The sequence below is a fragment of the Corylus avellana genome, chromosome 9 (assembly GCF_965113065.1).
Source record: "Corylus avellana chromosome 9, dhCorAvel1.hap1.2, whole genome shotgun sequence".
Classification (NCBI taxonomy): Eukaryota; Viridiplantae; Streptophyta; class Magnoliopsida; order Fagales; family Betulaceae; genus Corylus; species Corylus avellana.
In genome coordinates this window covers 2114001-2135251 of record NC_142498.1, presented here as the reverse complement: position 1 = coordinate 2135251, position 21251 = coordinate 2114001, and the positions used below count along the sequence as shown (strand labels likewise).

The window sequence follows — 21251 nt, the reverse complement described above, 5'->3', positions numbered from 1 at the left end:
GAAGTGACAACCAAAACTGTTCACAATGGGGTCCTAATTAAGTAAATAGAAATGATAATGTGTAATTATAATTGTAATTAAGGAAAATTATTAAAATGTGAAAGTTGTATCCGGATTTGGTAGGGTGGTGAAGTTTCGGTTTTGACCCTGGTACGGGGTTAGGAGTCAGAGCATGCCACGTCAGGGTACGTTAGAATGATTAAGTTAATTAATCCGCACATCCGAGTCTGTCCCCCCCTGGTGACGCAGTCCCATCAGCCCAATTTCCGAGCAGTCCGCCATAAAGGACACAATGGGCTGACCCCGTCATGAGTGTGATCTGAGGGCAGGGAATGGTCTGTCACCTGAGTCAAATCAACGACGGTGACTCCATCACCGGTCACCGACCCATGATTATCAACACGTACCCCTTCTCCTCCCTGGGAAAAATATCTGAGCCAACCAATCACATCCGTATATCTTCTTCTTTTTTTTTTTTTTTTTTTTCCTCGAAAAAGCTTTTTGTGTACTCTTTTGTCTTCCCCAAAAACACCAACAAACCACACACAAACACACACAAACACACGCACGTACGTACAGATTACACACGTACCGAATCATGATGAGAACAGTTCATTAGAGGCTTTAAAGAGTCAAGAGAAAGGAGGACTCCTTCTTTCTATCCATCCATTAAAGCTCCCACCCCCCATCTCTCTCTCTCTCTCTCTCTCTCTCTCTCTCTGTGTTGTTTTCTTTCTACTACTTTCCTTATTTTTTTTGATGGGTCACTTCGTTCCTTTCCTTATTTGGCCGTTTTTGGTGCAATTTAATGGGTGGCCGTCGGCACTGTTTGATTTGTTCTGAGAGAAGTCAGGCTCGGGCGGCGTGTCTCCGACACCTGTACGTTATGCATGAGAGTGGAGCAGAGAATACAAGGGAGGCGATATAGTGAATGATGAGAGACAGAGAGAGAGAGACAGAGAGAGAGAGAGAGAGAGAGGGGTTGGTTTGTTTGGTTTGTTTGTTTGTGTTTTTTTTTTTCTTGGTTTTGTTTTTTGTTTCTTGGGTTTGTGGCTTTTTTTCTTGGTCTGAAAAAAAACCCTAAATCCTCATTGAAAGTTTACCAGTTTTACACGAAAAGAGAAGTGGGATCATAGATTTGTAGCGACTTTCGGTTGGTTTCCATAAATGGGTGTCTGTCCGTTCTCAGATCTGATATATTCTTCTTTTTATTTTCCTTGTTTGAGTTTGTTCGGTTAATCCTTGGGTTTCCGCATCTGGGAATTATAAGGTTGTCTTTATTATTCCTTTTTTTTTTTTTTTAATAATTTTGTGCTAGCTAGCTTGTTTCCCTGGTACATAGAAATTGACAGAAGAGAGTGAGCACACAGAGGCATATGGTATAAGTCTGTGCTATTGCTTTTGCGTGCTCACTTCTCTTTCTGTCAGATTCCATTGCCGGAGGAGGCCTGCCATTGTTCCAGATCCTCTCTCTCTCTCTCTCCTTCCTTCATCTTCAACAGCTGCTGATCAACAAGATCATTATAGAGTAGCCTATTGTTTAAATTTTTGACAAATATATGTATATGTTATAGTGGTGAGATTGTTTGAAAGCGTGACTTTTGATGAGAAGCTGCGCCCGATTACTGTGCGGATTAAGCGGAAAATCTTGTTTATATATATATATCATGGGACCATTCCCGTTATGTAGGAGTATATAGCTAGTATGGTCCTCACCAACCCTCCTTTCTTCTTCTTTGTTTCTCCATTTCGTTTTTATAATATTCCTGCGCATGCGTTTTTCACTCGATAATTGGTTCTGATCTGACTTTGTTTTCACCTGAATCTGCTTCCTCCTTATCTCCTTTCTGATACATTATTATTTTTCGTGTGTGTTTGAAACCCTATTTGTGTTTTTTGTACGACTGCAAAAGGGTTTTCTAGCGAGGTCTGAATCTACTCTAAATCTACCTGCGCTATATATAGTACTATTAATGGATCTTCACAGAAAACTAAAATCTAATTTAACTATTATATATTTCTTTTCATCATATACTTTCTGAGCATTTTTCATCTTGATTTGATGCCACGTATTTACAAATTCTTTGTGTTATTAGGTTACGGTGATGAGAATCCGTCAACTCAGATATCAAGAAACTTGTCAACCAGGTTTTGGGCATCGTGCTTCCAATAAAACTTTTACCTTCATTTCTTCATTTTATTTTCACTTTATAATTCTAAGTTCATAAGAAATCTTGTATCAGAAACTTTGAGCACCCTAATTAATTTTTGTTTGATGTGCGGATTGATCTATTAATATATGTTGCAAAACAAGTTCTTTTTTCCTTTTTCTTTTTCAATAGGGTGATTGTTTATGAATTACAGGAGTTACACGAGTCATGGACTGATATACTTTTGTTGCGTGTGTCTGAGCTGCAACTGGATAAGTTTGAGCTGACTCTTTCCGTAGCTTTGAAATAATATTGGCATCTATTTGCTGTCTTTATCGTAATCAGCAATATTTTTATGTTTGGGGTTATACTATTATTTTATGCCGACTTACAACTAATTATGTTATTATATGTTCGCATGATGATTTAATTTCAGAGGTTTAATGTTCCTGCCAGATGTTTTGGGTTGCCAAAATGGAATGTTCCACTAATCCTATGTTGGGCAAGGTACTAATTAATTTAATCTGCTTCAGAATAATATTTCCTGTTTAATTAAAAGTAGATGTTAGTTGTTGCTACATATTCTGTGACATCATATATATATATATATATATATATGTGTATACTGATATTTTGTATATGTTCCAAGGAATTTTAATTAACTAGGATTGTTCTCTTGATGTTAAAGTGATCCTGATCGATGCATATATAAGCTGCTGATGATAATCAATTGATTAAAAGAAGAATCTTCCTTGGCATTACTTTCAGGTTTGTCATTTAAATGTTTTGCTTTTGGGGGTTATCTAGCTAGAATTTAATTTAAACAAGCTAATAAAAACTAGTCATTTTGGATGATGTTGATGTCTTATCTAAGTAGTGAATATACTGAATTGACTATTGCATGATTGAATTTTGTAGCATTTTGTCAAGAATTTCAGCTGGTTCCATTTGATTTGGTTAATGCTTTAGTGTAGACAATGTGTGGACATAATTGTTTTCCTATTCATTTTTTTTAATTACTTTTATTAGTTCAGAGGCAACACATTGAAAATCAGTTGTTGTATGAAAAAGGAGTTGGAATAGTAGTTGGTGGATGGTTCTCAAAATGGAAGACTAGTTGGTGGATAAATATTGAATATTACAGGTTAATGAATGTGTGAATCTTTAATAAATATTTATATAAGATAGGAGTTAGAGAATCATGAAATATAAAAAGCAAGCCCTAGAGGATAATGAAAGTACCTTAATCATCCAGAAAAAAGAAAGAAAAGGAAAGAACCTTTTTGTTTGGGGGGGGAACAAGGAAAATCAATCTTGAATGCCTTCAAGAAAATGCATTAGACAAGTTGGGGGGCTTTAAGAACTGTGGTTGCATATTTGGGCATGTTCCTTGTCTTTTGAGATGAAGAGTTGCTTCCAAATTGCTGGGTTTCAGGATTAAGATTAGTGAGATGGCATATCTCAGGAGGTTGTGTTTGCTTTAGGGTGGAAATTTGACAAACACAGATTAAAGAAGATTGCTTGTGTCATGAACAATTGATAAAACTCACTGGTCGATTTATAATTCCCATATTGAGTTATATAAACAAACTTCTACTATCTATCAACACTATCTTTTGTATATGGCGATCGAAGTTGCCAATATGAATTCTGATTTATTAGTTTGATATATATATGAGTCAACTATTTAAGTAGAAGATGAATTTGGAGACTTAAGTAATTAAGTCAATTTTGTTTTCATCCCATTAATTTAGCATTTTCCTTTCAAAGTGTAATCAATAATACTTCTCTTTAGCCTCTAATAACCCACCCACCGGGTCCCCAACCTCCAAAATAAAAAGAAAGCTAACAAAAATTCATTTTTTTCTATATCATGTGATGTATTGTACAAAAAATTTAAATAAGGAGAAAAGAAATATCTTTAACATATTTTAGCCTGTAGCTTAGCATATTTAAGATTGAACACATCTTTGTATTCAATTATTCCATTGTTTTCTTTTTTTTATTTGAAACTAATGCAATATTATTCATCATTAATTTTTGAACCAGAAGACCCAAAACTATTCTTGCTCCATGATAACAATGTGCATGCTTTTATGTTTATAAAGCTAAAATTTATGCATTGGCTTTTTAGAGATTGAGGTTTATCACAAGGTGCTGTTTCTTTGCTCCATGATAGGATAAATTTGAAAGATTGCTTTTTATGTTTGGTTGCTCTTTGCTTTTGTGTTTTCTAGATCCCAGAATACAAAAAATTCAATCGATACAGCAGTAACATCGTTTGTGATTGCTGGGATTAGTGGAAATATTCAAGAATTGCTTTGTGAAAAGCTCATGTATTGACTTAGTTTCATGTTTCTACAAAATTCCTGGATATTATTCTTATAGTTCTTTGTTCTTTGTTGTTCATGATTTCTTTCTAAACCCTGCAATGGGGCGACTTTTTCTTATGGTTTGTTACATATATATCAGTATATGTTGCTTGGTGAAATGTGGCTTCCTTGGCGAAAATGAAAATTTTCTTGTGGAATGCAGCCAGCTTCTTTTAAGGTATGCCTTGTGCTTGAATTTCCCTTTCAACCTTTTTTATTCTTGTCAATCATCTTCAATGGACATGGTTACTATTATGAAATCAGAATGCTTAAACCCAACATATACAGGTGATGGATTAGCCCCAAGCCTAAGCTATGGCACTACCTTTAATTTCTTTCCATAGATGTCTATTTGCAAGCTTTATTAAACCCTAAATACCTACATTTTTGTACCTTCTACATATGATCTTCATGCCCAGTATAAAAAAAAGATAAAAGAGCTTTTTTTTTTCTTTTTTTTTTTCCTAAAAGCCTAAACATTTTTTAATATAAGAAAATACATCTTAAAACAGAGGGATAACATTTTTCTGCTGTAGAAAATCCCAAGGGAAGCAAGATTAATATATGATTAGGGTTAATTAATTCATTATTTGTTCCTCCCAAAGAAAACATGATTAGTAAAAACAGGGATTCAGGTTTTGGAGACGTTGTTATTCCCAAGCTTGAATGGAGTTGGGGAGTAAAAATTATTTTATTTCTTGAAAAGGGGAAGGGGGATTTTGTTTTGAGATGCACCCAATTAAAAGCTCCTAGTTATAAGACTTTAAATAAAGTAACTTTCTCATATATAGTAGTTGTTTGATTAATATAATAAGTTCAGTGATGCTTATCAAAAAAAAAAAAAAAAAAATATAATAAGTTCAGTGCTGTATATTCTTTGCACCATAAAGTAGGTTCATGAAAATATTACCATATATTTTATGAGTTCTTTTGATTGGATTGCTGAGTTTGGTGGAATTCCTTTTTATTCTCTCTGATTTTATGATTTATTGAATTACCCATCGTAATTTTTTTGGACAATATCCCTTTTTCACTGCCTATGTGAATGAGTTGTGACCATTTGATTCATTAGGCAGGATATTTGGCTGGTTTGCTACTGACCTTTGGTTATGGCGAGTAGGTGCTTTGTGAAACGAGTAATGGTAGAAACCATCATGTTAACGTGACATTGTCAATTAGTCATTATTATGTGAAATGAGTAATGATAGAAATCACATTTTTATCTCACCGCTATCACACATGCTGATGTGACAACCAATCAGCCCTTGCTAAAAAAAAAAAAAGGTTCACAGGCTGATTAACACTATAACATTAGCTGGGTGAGATAGTGATGTGATAAAAGTATAGTTTCTTCTCATTACTCATCAGATCTATATGGGGAGATTAGGTGTGGATAAGTCGAGAGGTTAATAGATTAATGATGTTTATAATTTTGTCAAGAAATTGTTACTAATTTCTTTGATATTTCCTAAGCTATATGTTGCCTACCACAAGGATATTGAGCCACTGGTATGTTACTGATCAATTAACAGCCCATACTAAGCTTTCCCCTTTCCCTTTTCCCCTTACTTTTTTTATTGATTTCTCTGTGGATATTTTTTTATTTCCTTTTTCTTCTTGAGTAGGGTGGGGAGTTTAGAAGCAGCCTAAGCAGGCCCTTCTTGAGTGGGGTTTAGACCACAAATATTTTTCTCGACGGTTTTAGCAACTATAATGTAGAATCCTTGTTGAATGGGGATCCCTGTTAATACCCGTCTTCATGAAGGAACTCTCTTAATTATGCTGTTTTTGTTCTCTTTAAACCGATGAAGTCGATCTTGCCTGGGAAATTGGGATGTGGTTTTGATGTTAGTTGCATGCTTTTGGTGTCACAAAATATAATTAAGATGATAATTGTCAAAGCCAAAGCCAATAGATCATGACTATATGTAGATATATGTTTGTATTGTCAGCCAATAGATATATGTGTGTGTGTGTGTGTGTGTGTGTGTAACAAGAGAACAGAAAATTCTTTGATATATTTCTGGCCTATCTAATATAACTGGCACCATGACATGAGGACTAGTCTCCGGGCATGTTTGGTGACTAACCATTTAAAAAAAATATCTGGTCTTGAACAGAAAAAGCTGTTCTTTACATGAAATTAATACGCTTGGCCCCTTGTTTTTGAAAAATTATTTTTGAAAGATGTTCTTGTATTCTTGTTTCTAAATACGAGAAAACATGAAACATGAACAGTGCACATTAAGTGCATTGTAACTGGCCAGCATATAGAAGACACTTTTTGTCGTGTGTGTATATATATATCAGTTTTGGTTGATGTTTAATGCTTTCTTATTCATACAAAAAAGTTCTCATCTCTTCTCTCTCTGTCTCTGTCTCTCTCTCATGGTGCAGTACTACTAGCTAGAGAACTCCAAATCGCCTGGAGCTTTCTTCCTTGAGGAAGTAAAAGGACCAGTGGACCATGATGGTCTGATGATAATGATGGGCTATATATATATATATATAAATGAAATATCTTTAAAAGCGCAGAAGGCGTAACCCAAGTACACATAAAGTATATAAGAGAAATACTTCACTAGAAAGAGAAAAGAAGTTGAGAAAATTATAAAAACTATGCATATAAAAATTTAATGCAGTTATCGAGAGGTAAAAGAAGAAGAAAGACTTTAGATTCACCATTGTCCTCGTCGTCTTGCGATTTTTCAAAACATCTATAATTTCTTTCCCTCCAAAAATACCACAAAAGGCATGTCAAAACCAACTTCCACACATGTACACATTGAGGACTACCTCCCAACTCTCTCCAAAAGCATATAGGTCAACAACTCTTCTTAGCATAACCCAAGTTAACCCAATACAAATGAAGATAGCACACCACAAAGCACTTGTGGTCTCATAATGTAGAAGAAGTTGATCTATAGTCTCCCCACTCTTGCATATACATATACAACACTAGTCAACCACAATGATATTGTCTCCCTAGGGCGGTATCCAATCAAAAAAAGGCCACTCAGGGAACTTTATGCAGCCAAAACTCTTTTGAGGGAAATGGGCAATCTCATGAGGTACAAGGATGTTATAGAAAGATCTTACATCAAACATCCCTCTCTTGAAAGTAGTTCAAACTAACTTGTCTTCACCTCCCTCTCTTAATCTAAGAGAATACAACAAATTAAAAAAAAAAAAAAAAAAAAAAAAAAAAAAAAAAAAAGACATTCACTTCTCAATCATGAGCGGCTTTAGTAAAGCTTATATTCCACTGATGAGATCCACTAGATAACTCCAAGCAATCAGTTATTCAAGCATCTTTTGCTCAAGCAATGCTATACAAAATCGGAAAAGATTTTTTTTAGTGCCTGCCTAGATCACATGTCAAGCTAGAATTTAATCTTGAAACCATTACTCACCTCACACCTAGTATGACCAAAAAACTCTCTTTGGCTCCTCATGATAAATTTCCATAACCCCATTTCATACGACCCATGAATCTCATTTAGACAACCACACCCCCCCACCAAACAACCAATACTTAGTGGCCACTAAAGTTCTCCATAAATTCTCTCTCTTATGCACAAAGTGTCAAAGCCATTTCCCCAAAAGAGCATAGTTGAACAAAAACAAGTTTTAAACCCCCTAGCCCTCCCTCAGAAAGTGAGGAACAAATCTTGGACCAACAAACCAAGTGAAATTTGAACTCATCCCCTTGTCCACTCCACAAGAAATCTCATTATAGCTTTTCTATGTGATTGACAACACCAACATGAACTGAGAAGGGGAAAGAGAGACATAAAATATGTAGGTAAATTGACAACACCATCGCATATCGACTAGGCCTTAAAAGAAGCTCTCAAAAGAAAGCCAAGATACTTCAAAGGCAAATAAGACACCCCAAAGGCCAACCCATCAACATTGTGGACATTACTCATGGGACCAACTCTGATTTGGTTAGTTTAACTTTCAAACTGGATACAACTTCAATGCATAGGAATAAGGCACGCAAACAATAGGTATGATATGGGTTAGTCTTGTAGAAAATCAAAGTGTCATCTGCAAATAGAAGATGGGATATATGAAGCACATTAGAGTCCCTAGACCCCATAGAAAAGCCTGAGAAAGCCCCCATCAACACTAGTAGAAATCATTTTACTAAGAGCCTCCATAACAATGACAGAGTTGTGGAGATAGATGATCTTCTAGTCTCAAACCACGAGAATTGCTGAAGAAATAAAAAAGAAACCGGAATTGCTAAAAAGACCATGCCTTTTCTAAATGAGAGTAAGAAAAGTAGCATTAAGGATTTTTTTTTTTTTAATTTTTAATTTTTTCAAACTTACCTCTAGCATGAAAATCATGGAAAACCCTTATGACTCCGTCTTTAATCACATTCCAACATACTTGGAAGAAGGCCATAGTAAAACCATGAGGGCCTACGCAAAAAGCCTTTGAGGTTGTTAAGGAATTGTAGGAAGGTAAGATGTGAAATTGGAGAGTTTTTTTGGGTAATTAAGAAATAATTTAATTAAAACCTCAAATAAATGGAAAACCATTAGGGGCAAACCATAGGTAAGAACATCAACCACGCAAGAAATCCTGAATCATAACATGCCAATGACAGATATAATACCCCCTTCTCATAGGAAGATGATATTACACATCGCTTGAATCATAAACATAAGGACATAAGGATATAAGAATTCCATAAACTTAAAAGCACAGTAAACCAAACGCCCCATAACAAATTGAAACAAAATTCACCCTATTACTTGTTATTACAACTCATCCCGTTAAAACATAACCTTTAAACGCTTAGTCATAACATAGAAAGTGTGCTGTAACAAATTAAACCTACTAATGTTCTTCATTTCAAAAACAATTGAAAAAAATACAAGTCCACATTCACACGTTTCATAAATCTTCTTTTTCCTTTGATCTCTTGAGTGGCTGATACACAATTACACCTTTTGTGTAAAGGTTGGCAATCGCAAGGATCCTAGCTCTGCTCTAGTGGCCATAGGTGGAGTTGCGTCTAGGATATGGACATCACTCGGTAAATAATAGTGCATTCAAGTAACCATTCCTAGCGAACCATACAAGATGGTTGTTCCTGCCCATTAGTTCCAGTACCGTCGCACATCATTTCATACCACGGTTTTTCTTTTTCTTTCCTTTCATTTAGTTCTCATAAAGTATCATAACAAATCCATGCATTACATAGCGGAAGCATGCGCATAATATCACTTACATTTAAACCCTTTTTCAAACATGTAGTTTTGGATGCATAAAAAGGTCTACCAAATCAAGGCTAACATTTTATCATATACCTTGAAATTTTTTTTAAGGAAAAAGATTGTGGTAACATTTAGAAGAAAGCAAATGTACGATTGTATCTACTTACTTTGCTCCTTAGTTTCAAGAATTTAACACACTTCACTTAGGAACCTAAGCAAACATTTATGGACAATTATTGTTAATTTGTTAACGCTTTCCTAAAATTTATTCTTTTCTATTGTTTGATTCTTCTAAATATTTCTTCCACACTTAGTGGCATATCTTATTTCTTCGCTTAAGACATTTATTTTTGCATTTCAAGTTCGATTCTTTTCTTTAATGATCACACCATGCATGTATGTTCAATTTACTATTCATGGATCATGGAATATGTAGATCTCAACACCACTTACATGTAGTCTTAATATGGTTTTAAGCCACCTTAAGGTCCCCTAAACAGGTTCAGTCTCAAGTAACAAAGATAGGCTTTAAGGCCTCAATTAAGTTCAACTAATATGTTTGTATGTGTGATGTACGTAATTCCGGCAACTTGTTAGTGGAGGTTACTCCGTTATAAGCTCTACATGTCTCCATTAATGATCGTGTGGTTTGGACCATTGGAAAGACAACTGAAAGAATGTTTATTCTATATAGCCACTTTTTGTAAAACATCTTTTTGGAAAAGGCCTTACAACCACCTTCGTGGTGATTGTAGTGCTGCAAAATTTTATGCAGCAACCTAATTTTGCTATTTCACCTCTATGGTACAATTCAACACTCAACTAGTCATACAACATGTTATGATAGTGTCAATTAATATTCAGGAAATTATGTAATCATGCTGTTTAAACCATATCTATGTTGTCTAGCTAAGGTAAGAAATCATATCCAAAGTGTTATTAGTGCTGGCAGGATGCATAGGAAACTCGAACATCAAACTTTAATGCTGTTATTCATACTTTTGTAGGTTTCTGTTATGGTTCTCACAATAACATGACTAAATATCAATATTAGAACTCATACGTATGCAAAACCCATACCTAACACTAAAAGGAAGCCTAGACATCCATAAATTTGAGTGTGATCAATCTTGGTTGATTTTAGTTGTTGTTTTGTGCCTTGAACAGAAGTATTCTCTTATGTTCTTTTAGTTTTCATGTAATAAGTCATTTGACTTTTAAATTAGGCATGTGACCACTGTAGGACTGGTTTAAAACCGTTATATTAGATTTGAATTTGTGGTTATGATAGCGTCTTAGCTAGGGCAGCAACATCTTGTCTTATTTAAGAGTTTTCTGAAATTATAACAACTTTTTCTAGAGAATCAAATGAAACAACTTTCGCTTAGGGATTCAGTTTTTTGGGTGTTCTTGTTAATTTGATTGCTTATATTAGCTCTCTGATTTCCCTTCTTAATCTCTCTTTTTCTCTCATTCATATTTGGAATTGTTTAAGTCTTTGTTCATACAAATATGTGAAAGGTGTTTAAGCATGGCTGCTCAATTCCAAGTGGCCACCGTTTTTATCCCCAAGGGCACTTTTAATTTGCACAAGAGTTTTTAAGGTTCGAGTCCTTCCAAAGTAAGGCTCTAAGAGGAAATATTTTTATAATATTAGTGACAACTATCAGTGACGACCCGAGAGTCATCGTTGAAAATTTGGTCGCTAAGGACTTAGGCCAAGATGTGTTGAGGGTGGCGTTACTTACCAACTAGGATATCATGGTGTTTGGTTGTGCATGGGAGATTTGATGATGGACAATGGTTGGTTGATTGGCTTTTCTGTTGGTATTCTTGGGGGTTTTGGGACTTCATTGGTGACAGTGTAGGGAAGTGGATTTGGTGGTTGGGTTACAATTGATGGTGGGTTCGGGGTTTAGCGGCCGGGGGTTGTGTTTTTTAAGTGGTTAATAGGTGCATGTTGGGCGTATTGGTGATGGAGACTGAGGAAGTGATAGCTAAATGCCCTTTAATTGCCGGCTTTTTAGTAGTATATATAGTGGGGTTAAAGATAAAGAGAAAATTTTCAACAAAAAAAAGTTAGTTTTCCATAAAAAAAAAAATCACCAAAAAAATTTTTCATTTTCATGTGCGAAAAACTTTGCCTTGAGTACTTCAAAATTGGTGAAATATTAGGGATCCCAATGTCTGAAACTGAAAGTTTAGCATGGTATAAAAAACTTGAACTTGAAATCTCTTCTCTTCATAGTTGGTGGCAGCAGTGAAGATCTTATCCCCAATAGGTCCATTGAATTTGTTAGAAATGACAAATTCAATTTTAGGAGCCACTTGCTTGGACAAAGTTGTCCCTCTCCTTGGCTTCAATGCAAGCCTTATGTTGGACTGTTTCTTGTGACTTTTCCAATCCATTTTGAAGAATTGGTTGTGGTGTTTTAAGCACACATGGATGAGCAGTCTTGGAGAAGTTCTCAGCCATGGGCTGATTAGCTCTCAAATTGTTGACTTGCCTATAACCGCACACTTAGCTTCTCCTTAGCTCTTTCTGAAGGAATTGGATGATTTGAGGCAATTCAACTCTTAAACTTCTCAGGAAGCTGTTTTGCTTCTACAGCTTGTCCTTTAAGCTTGCACCGCAGTCGGTTATTGCTTTGGCTTTTCAACTTGCTGTTTAGGCTTTCCTTCTCAACTTGTTTGGACAATTGTGGTTATTATTAAGGCTCTTTGCTGCTTGTTATTTAATTAGGCTTCTCAACTTGTTCACTGCTTGTTCTAGCTATTCTGCCTTTCTTACTTGTTATTCTCACTTGTTGTCTTGCTGTTTTGAAAGTTCAGATCTCTATTTAGAAATCTTATGAATTTTTCAGGCATGATAGCTGTTTCAACAGTATCCTGGAATTCATCCACTTGCACATCTCAGTGTCCACTCTTGAATTGGTAAATATTCATTTTCACTTTTGCTCTTTCAAATTTTATCATTAGCTCATCAAACTTTATAGAATAATCAATCACACACATATCACCTCATTGCCAGCTAATTAACCATCTCATCGTAAACCTTGTCCAGATGTTTTCTTTTTAAGAAGCGTTTTCAACCCTTTCCAATGCATCATTCTAGGTGTTGTGTAAGATCTACATCAATATGAAAAAATGATTATGGAGGAACTCGGAGCAACCGAGACTCGGGGAAAATCAATGATTTTGGGCATTCCTTATTAGAATGATGGGTTTATGTAGCTGGATAAGAGGGTAGGTAATAGGTTGAAATGGAAAGACAAAGACAGGAAAATTAGGTATGGGAGGAGTCCACCTGTTTGGAAAGATATGAAATCAAGATTTTTAGGAAACTGGTCACTTTTCTAATTCATTCATACTTCTAAAATGCATATAGGCCTGCCAATATATAGAGCTGATCGATCTCCTAGGATTTTTTTATTTTTTATTTTTTTAATTAGTAATGAATTTCAATAGAAACACCGAGGGGCACAACCCTAATAGATAAGAAGTATGCAAGAGAAAACTCCTTTAACAAGAAAAGGAACAAAAATCTACGAAATCAGAAAAGTTAAAAAAATTGTGAGATATTATTATATGCCAATGTCTATGTATAAAGTGATTTGACCAAGATATTCTTTAGCTCTTCCACCGAAAGACTTGAATGACTTCATAGCTTACTAATCAATGATTCTTTGAAGACTCAGCAATATTGGTGAGTTTTGTGATTGATGGAGGAAAGTAATATCTCTTATGGTGGTGAATATTGTCGTATTAGATTGGATTGACCAATAGGAATTCCTAATACAAAAGCTAGAAGTGCATGCCTCCTAACTGTAAAGGCAATTATAAAATGAGAATGCATCCTTTGGATGATTAGATTGTTTCACAACCACACGATCTCCTAAATTTTATGATCCATACATGTTCCCGTTTTTTTAGATGATAAATTGCTGTTTCTGCCTCGTTGTGTGCGTACGTGTGCGCATGCATGCACGTGTCCACATGTAGATTTGTTTGAGGAAGTGTCGAGTCTGCTGGTAATTAATTAGAGTAGATGGTGTAAGCTTGCAGGATTGGGGGTTTAGATAATTATGTAAAGCAAGGAAGTGGGAAGTAGGAAGTGAAATGGATGTAGACAAAAATTAGGAAATTGTTATATAATTGCTGCAAGGACTGCATAGAAAATAGTCCTCCAATTAAACAAGGTGGCGCACCTTAAATATTTTAATGAAAGCATGGCCTTTTCAATCCATGGTTGGGGCATATATATGCACTTGTTGTGCTGCTCGATAAAGACATTAATTTGCCCCATTCTAGTTGGTGCGTGTGCGTGTGCGTGAGTCTGATGATCATTGTCTGCATATAATTGATGAATTAATTAACTCCTTTCTCAATTGTTTAATTACAGGATGTGGGATATGATCAGGTTTGTGCTTGCTGGCGTTGGATACTTTGGTGGTGATTGCTAGCTTATTGTGCATGCACAGCCGAAGAGGGAAAGTAGAGTCTTTTTATCTTTTTTATTTTATTTTGTGGATAAGTTAATTTTTTTCTCAAAACAAGCATTAGGGTTCCCTAAGCCCCAAGGAGATAATTAGAGCTCTAGATTATACCCTAGAGAAACAACCTTAACAACCCTCCCTTCCCCTTGTTAATAAAATTAAGGTCCTGTTTGGTTTGCGAAATAGACCCTTGGATTGGACTAGCTAACACTAGGTATAGCTAGTCCTTTGTTTGGTAACACTCTATTCCTGAGAATAATCTATTCTCATGAGACTACTAATCCCATACACACAGGGTTAGCTAAGCCACTAAAAAATGAGTGACTTAGCTTCTTGTGGGATTAAATTAATTGTGTAAATTGTCACAAAAAACCCTACTTGTGGGATTAATTTTCGTTCTCTCTCTGATTCTTCTATCTCTCTCTCTCTCTCTCTCTCTCTCTCTATATATATATATATATATATATATATATATATATATTCTCCGTCTCTATATTTCGTTCTCTCTCTTTTTCTATCTCTCTATTTTCTCTCTGATTCTTCTAGTACAGTTTTTCTGCAAGTGCGAATGAAATTTTTTTTTTTTTTCTCTATGCCGTCTCCCTTCTCTACGGTTTCTAAGTTTTTTTTTTTTTTTTTTTTTTTTTTTTTTTTTTTTAATTATGTTTTTTGATTTCTTTTGATTCTCTCTAATTTTTTTCTTTCCGTTTCTCTGCTTTTTTTTTTTTATTTATGTACTTTTTTATTTTTTTTAATTCTGTTTCTCTGTATCTATTTTTTCTCAGTTTTTTTTTTCTTTGACGGAGAAACAGAATCTGCAAGATTTTTATAAAATACAAATATATAATTTGTTTTTTGATTTCTTTTGATTCTCTGTACATTCTCCAACTATATTTTTCATATATAAATAATTTTGTAACATAATTGCACAAAAAAAAAAAAAAAAAGCCCACATACCTGACATAATTAAAAACAAGAAAGAAAAAGAAATTATAGAAAAGTTATTTATGTTTAAAAAAAAAAGAAAAAAAAGAATGAAAGTCTTTAATAATATAAATTGTATTTGTATTATAAGGGTATTTAAGAAAATTTGATCACAATATGATTCTATTCACCAACATATTGCATTGTACCAAACGAAGGAATAAGATTAGCTAGTCTATTCCAGCGTTACAACCAAACAAAGGAATAGGAATAGCTAATCTATTCCACACTCTTCTATTCTCACTAGTAGTTAATCCTTTTCCAATGGACTAGACATTCTGCGAACCAAACGAGGCCTAATTGTCTTTGTTTTTGGGGGGCCTAGTGGATGGCCTTCTTTTGTATATCAATTTTGTTTAATGCATTTCTCACTCATCTTAAAAAAGAAGAAGAAAGAAGAAAAAAAAAAAAAAAAAAAAGCATTGTCTTATTGTCATTTGTCTCTTGGGAAGGCTGTTCAACACTGCACTACAAGAAATCGGATCTTTCGGGGCGACCTCATTTGGACGCTGTTGATCAACAGCGTCGATTGTTGGACGCTGATGGTCTGACGTTGATGATCAATTGTTGATCATTAGTGTCGACTCGGAAGTGGATGCTATTGATGATCTTTTAGCGTCCACTAAGTCGACACTAAAGGTCTTGTATTATGGACGCTAATGCTGGAGTAGACGGAAGGTAGAGTGGACGCTAGTGCTCCACACCAGTGTAGGAATAGTATTTGCATTGGGAATCTAGGATTTAGGACTGCATTTGCTTTGAGATTAATGTTACAAAGGAGGAATTATTTTCCAATTGGGGATTTGAGAGTAGGAATTTACAAAGTTTGTCTTTGGACAGTTGGATTTACACTACAAAAATTAGAGACTTTTTTGACGTGGTGAATTGTAACTCATATTTGCCACGTCAATCATTTTTGACGTGGCTAAATAAACACAATAAAATCTTTATTGACGTGGCGAACTTCAATGTGTTAATAATTATTGACGTGTCTAAATGCCACGTCAGTAATTATTGACGTGTCATAGTGGCACGTCAAAAATTATTGACGTGTCTAACTGCCACGTCAATAATTATTGACGTGCCATTATCAACGTCAACAATTATTGACGTGTGTAAACGCCACGTCAATAATTTATTGACGTGCAGAAAAGGCACGTCAAAAATTTTTGACGTTTTATTTTTAACATGTCGAAAAATTTTGACGTGCCATTATTTCACACATCAATAATTATAATTAATTTTAATTAATTTCAATCATATTAATTATACAATATGTATTAAAAAAAAAATTAGGTAGTAAAAATTAATTGATATACAATATATATGTATAATTATACCTGATTCAAAATATTATTATGTTGAAAAAATATATGGTGCATTTTATCTATAAATCATTCTAGTAATATTAATATGATGGCCATATTAATTTTTAAAAAATAGGACATACAGAATACATTTATTTCATAAGACCCGCAAACTCCATATGAACTCGACCAACACAAAATATGTGTTGGTTGTTATTTCCAAGTGCCAAAACAAACATTTCATTTCTTTACTATTCTGGCATGCAGTGTATTAATATCGTACTACCATTAATACACTACATGCCAGAATATTAAAGTATTGAAAAGACAAAGAAACAACAAGCAAACAATTATAAGGAAGGGAGTATCAGTTTTTTGTCGTGAACTTCACAGTCGAGGGGAGGATGATCTTAAAGAAGTGCGAGGGTGTCGTAGTCGCCATCGAACTTGACCTCCGGTTGTGCACCACTCTAGTTCGGCGAGTCCTTCATTTATCTCAATTGTTCATTGATCCTACGGTGGAAATGCCTGGAAGCTCGATCCGATTCTCGGTGAGTGGATTATTGAGCCATCATGAAAAAATGGATTTTATTATCTGTACATCTAGAATATTAATTTATTTATTCTCTAATTAGTTTTAAGAATATTGTATTTATAATGTGTTATATAAGAGAAAAAAAATGATATAAATTAAAAAATTAAAAATTTATCTTTCAATTATTGACGTGTCTACTTATGACATGTCAATAAATGTGTGTATATATATATATATATATATATATATATATATATATATAGTGTGTTATTAAATAAATTATATAAATATATAATTTACAGTGTATATTATTATATATTATTGATGTAGTTATATTAGCAAATTAATTTTACATGTTAGCTAATTAATTAATTTGTTTGAGAAATATGTTTTGTATTAATTTGTGAATTTGTTTAATTAATTTGTATGGTGAGATTGTTTAATTAATTTGCATACATGCATGAGGCCATGCAAAATTACGTACGTATATTGTTTGAAATTAGGTCTTTTTTTGCAGGTTTTTGCATTTAGATTTAGACCTAAATTTTATGTAGGTTTTGCAAATGTACGTTATCAGAACAAACAAACAAACAAACAAAAAACCAAAAAACTTGCTTAAACCAAGAAAAAAAAAAAAAGCAACAACATTTCACAATTGCATATCCATGTTGTTTATATTTTGAAAATTTTGAATAAATATGTAAATGTTAAAAAACAAAAAAAAAAACAAAAACAAAAGAAAACAAATAACATAGCTAGCTGGATTTATTTTATCTACGGTCCCCATATATAACAAATGAATAAATGTTATAATAAACGAAAAAAAAATAAAACTAAAACAACAACAAATAACCTAGTTAGCTACATCTATTTTATCTAGGGTCCCCATATATAAAAAATTCATTTAGGTCTTACAAATTTAAATTATGTAAATGTCATAAAAAAACGAAAATAAAAAATAAAAAAATAACAACAAATAACCTTGCTAGCTAGCTAGATCTATTTTATCTAGGGTCTCCATGTATAACAAATGCATTTAAATTTGAATCTTAATTTTGTTTAGGTTTTGCAAATTTAGATTATGTAGATGTTATAATTAAAACTAAATGTATGTGTTTACTTGTTAAAAATAAACAAAAAATTGAAACGATGTAATTAAAGAAATACATTAAAAAAAATAACAACTAACTAACTAACCTAGATTTATTTTATTCAATTAGGATTCTAGTAACTATAGCTATGGACAAGAGTTGGATGACAAAGTCTAGAGGTACGAGGGAATACAGAGACGGGTGTAGATTATTCGTGGATTTCGTAGTTATGAACTGTACAATAGGAGTGTAAGCCGCTCCTATTGACCAACAATAATGAAGTGGATCCACAGGATGACATTGACTACATTCGACCAGACTTAGATCCAATATAATCGTATGTGGTTCAAAAAAATAAAATTATATATGTAGTTCACATTAATTGACTTGTTTTTTGTTATTTCTTTCTACATTGATTGGTAATTGTGATGCATATTTTATCTATTGTATACATAATTAATTGGGTGCGTGATGTGTTTCACAAGTTGATATGAGTACCAAGGGGAAGAGTAAACGACAGAGGTCCTCATAGGTAGACGACCGGGGGTATAAACCAGTACTTCCAAAGCATGTGGAAGGGCAGAACCAGATGGGGTATCAGTCTCAGCCGTCTCCATATGACACGGATGGAGAGTATCATACGCCTAGTCCACTGCCTACGATGAGCGAGTTAGGGATATGTTCACATGGCCATGTAGAGCGGGTAATCCTCCTCGACGAGAACACAGGTTTGAACTACAATGAGCTATCGCAACTAGAGGACAACGAGACACAGGCACAGGCGGACGAGGATGATGGGACAGGTGCCATGCATGACTCATAGCCTGATGACCCTGCTCTACAAGTGTTGGGTAGTCGCCAGGTCCAGACAATAAGTAAGTATATATGCTTCAAATACCAATATTGAATACGTATATAAGTTGTGTAGTTAGTATTGAATTCCAAATAATTAACATCGGTAATAATTAATGTGTTAGGCATCGGTTGAGATAGGCGCACTCATATTTAAGTAGTGACCATTAAACCATCGAACAAAACGTGAAATGTCCCCAGCGGGTAAAAGGTCGTGTGCGAGTACAATAGAGTGTGACAGCCCGTAGGATTTAGTGGGTTAAAATTCCGAATGACGACCTGCAACATCATAAGGAGAGGGAATTATGTTAGATTATGGGATGACTGGATGGAGGTACCACCCTGTAAGAAGGAGGATATATGGGACGCCTTGATGGTATGATTAAACTATCTGTTATATTTTAACATGTGTATTTCATTATGTCAAATGCTATTAATGCATGAATTATACACCTTATTTTTTTAACTTGTGCAGACGGACTTCTACATCTCGCCTAAGTACAATCTTGATGCGATAAAAAAGGACGCATTTCGAGATATGGGCGTGAAGCTGAAGAGTTGAAGACACTCAGTGAAAGAAGCGATGAAAATTCAGTTGGGCAATACTTCTGACACCGTGAATGCGAGAATGAGTCAAGATGCCGTTAGGAAATACGATGCCTACGACTTGGATGTGTTGTTGGATAAATGGTGCGACCCGAAGAATCAGGTAGGTCACGAGTATAGTTTCATTAATTGTAATTGTGTTAGGACTGACATATTAAAAATGGTAATTGTGTAGGAGTATGCTGCTTATATAAAGGCATTGTGAGCAAAAAACAACACATCTCATTGTATCGAGTCGATGAGCTTTGCTAGGGTGACACATGAAGAGGTATATTGTCTTATTTATTGCATATATATATATATATATATATATATATATATATATATATATATATATATATATTTGATCTACTTTTTTTTTTTATGCAGACCTTATCTGTGGGCACCTCTGCTACTCGAGCGCAAATTTACATCTCGACACACACAAAGAAGGATGGTGACTATCCAAATGATATGGTTAGGGAGAGATGTATAAGTACTTACCGATATATATTTTGATAAATTATTTATGATTAACCTTCTTTATGTGAGATAATAACTTGTTATTTAACATACAGGAGAGGATGAAGGAATTGATACCCACTGGCCCTGCATTGATCTCAAGCGTGACTGAAAGGACGGTACGGTGGACACCAAATGTCGCGTATGCTCAGGCTCACGAAAATAAGCTTGAGTACGCTAGCAGGGTCTGACAAGTGGGTCCGAATGTTCTACCGGTGCAGGGCAGCATACACTCGTACTATACACCGTTCCAGGCAGATCGCAGAACCTTGGGAACTCCTCGTTCTCACAGATGACGAATATGATTAGAGAACTTGAAGAAGAGGCACAACAAAGAGTTGCGATGGATCAGATGGCCAAATAGATTGAAGAACAAAAAGCTCAGATGACAGAAAAAGATGCGATGATTGAGGCCCGTTTCTACCAGCTTGAGGCCATGCTCGCGTCGACCTCTGGATCCGTGACCGACAGAGGTAATGTTATATTTGTGTTGGTTTTGTTATTCTTCTGTTAACATGACTATATCCCGTATCGATCACTTTAACGGTTGAAATTATGTCTCCACAAAAGTCTCAGTTAGCAACGCATTGTTCCCGTGGTTCATTTTAGAACTAACATATATTTGCATCACTGTATATCTGTGTTTTGGATTTTTTTTTTATTGATTATCATTGGTTCACAAATCATTTGCAGGTAATGCAGATAAGGTGTTGGGAAATGATTATGTTGACTTAGACTAAGCACGTGGTTTCTCATTGTTGTTTGTTAAGTTGTATATATATTTTGTTACTATTTGTTGATGTATATAGTTAGATCAAACTATATGTTTGTTGAGACTAGTTTGAACTTATATGTGTTGTATATTTGTCTTTGATTGTATATTTGTAACAGATAGAACAAATATAGTTTGATTGTATATTAGTTTTGTGTTGTGTTGGAACGTATTTTCGATGTAGATATTTGTAGTGTTGGAACATATTTTCAATGTAGATATTTGTTTTGTTTTGTATTGTGTTGGAACGTAGTAAATGTGTTGGAATTTTGTTCAATTAATTTGTGTTGAAATTCAATATGTATTGGATGTATATGCAAATTGAATTGGAATTTCATATGTGATTGGATG

General features: G+C 34.4%; 2 long non-coding RNA genes across 8 annotated transcripts; both read left to right on the top strand.

Moving 5' to 3' along the window:
• Window positions 1-661: 661 nt before the first annotated feature.
• Window positions 662-14662, top strand: LOC132188997 (uncharacterized). 4 transcript variants are annotated; one of them, XR_009440990.2, is made up of 6 exons: window positions 662-1270; window positions 2097-2657; window positions 2839-2918; window positions 4623-4700; window positions 12621-12690; window positions 14159-14662. It is a non-coding gene; the product is annotated as an uncharacterized LOC132188997 (long non-coding RNA). The 4 variants fall into 4 exon arrangements; XR_009440991.2 differs by lacking the exon at window positions 662-1270 and having other exon boundaries at window positions 1291-2148; window positions 2365-2657; XR_009440992.2 differs by lacking the exon at window positions 662-1270 and having other exon boundaries at window positions 1291-2426; window positions 2587-2657.
• Window positions 14663-16568: 1906 nt separating this feature from the next.
• LOC132190190 (uncharacterized) lies at window positions 16569-21046 on the top strand. 4 transcript variants are annotated; one of them, XR_009441100.2, is made up of 8 exons: window positions 16569-17094; window positions 18655-19044; window positions 19147-19397; window positions 19497-19730; window positions 19803-19895; window positions 19997-20083; window positions 20185-20601; window positions 20822-21046. It is a non-coding gene; the product is annotated as an uncharacterized LOC132190190 (long non-coding RNA). The 4 variants fall into 4 exon arrangements; XR_009441101.2 differs by having other exon boundaries at window positions 19997-20096; XR_009441103.2 differs by having other exon boundaries at window positions 19997-20102.
• The last annotated feature ends 205 nt before the right edge of the window (window positions 21047-21251 follow it).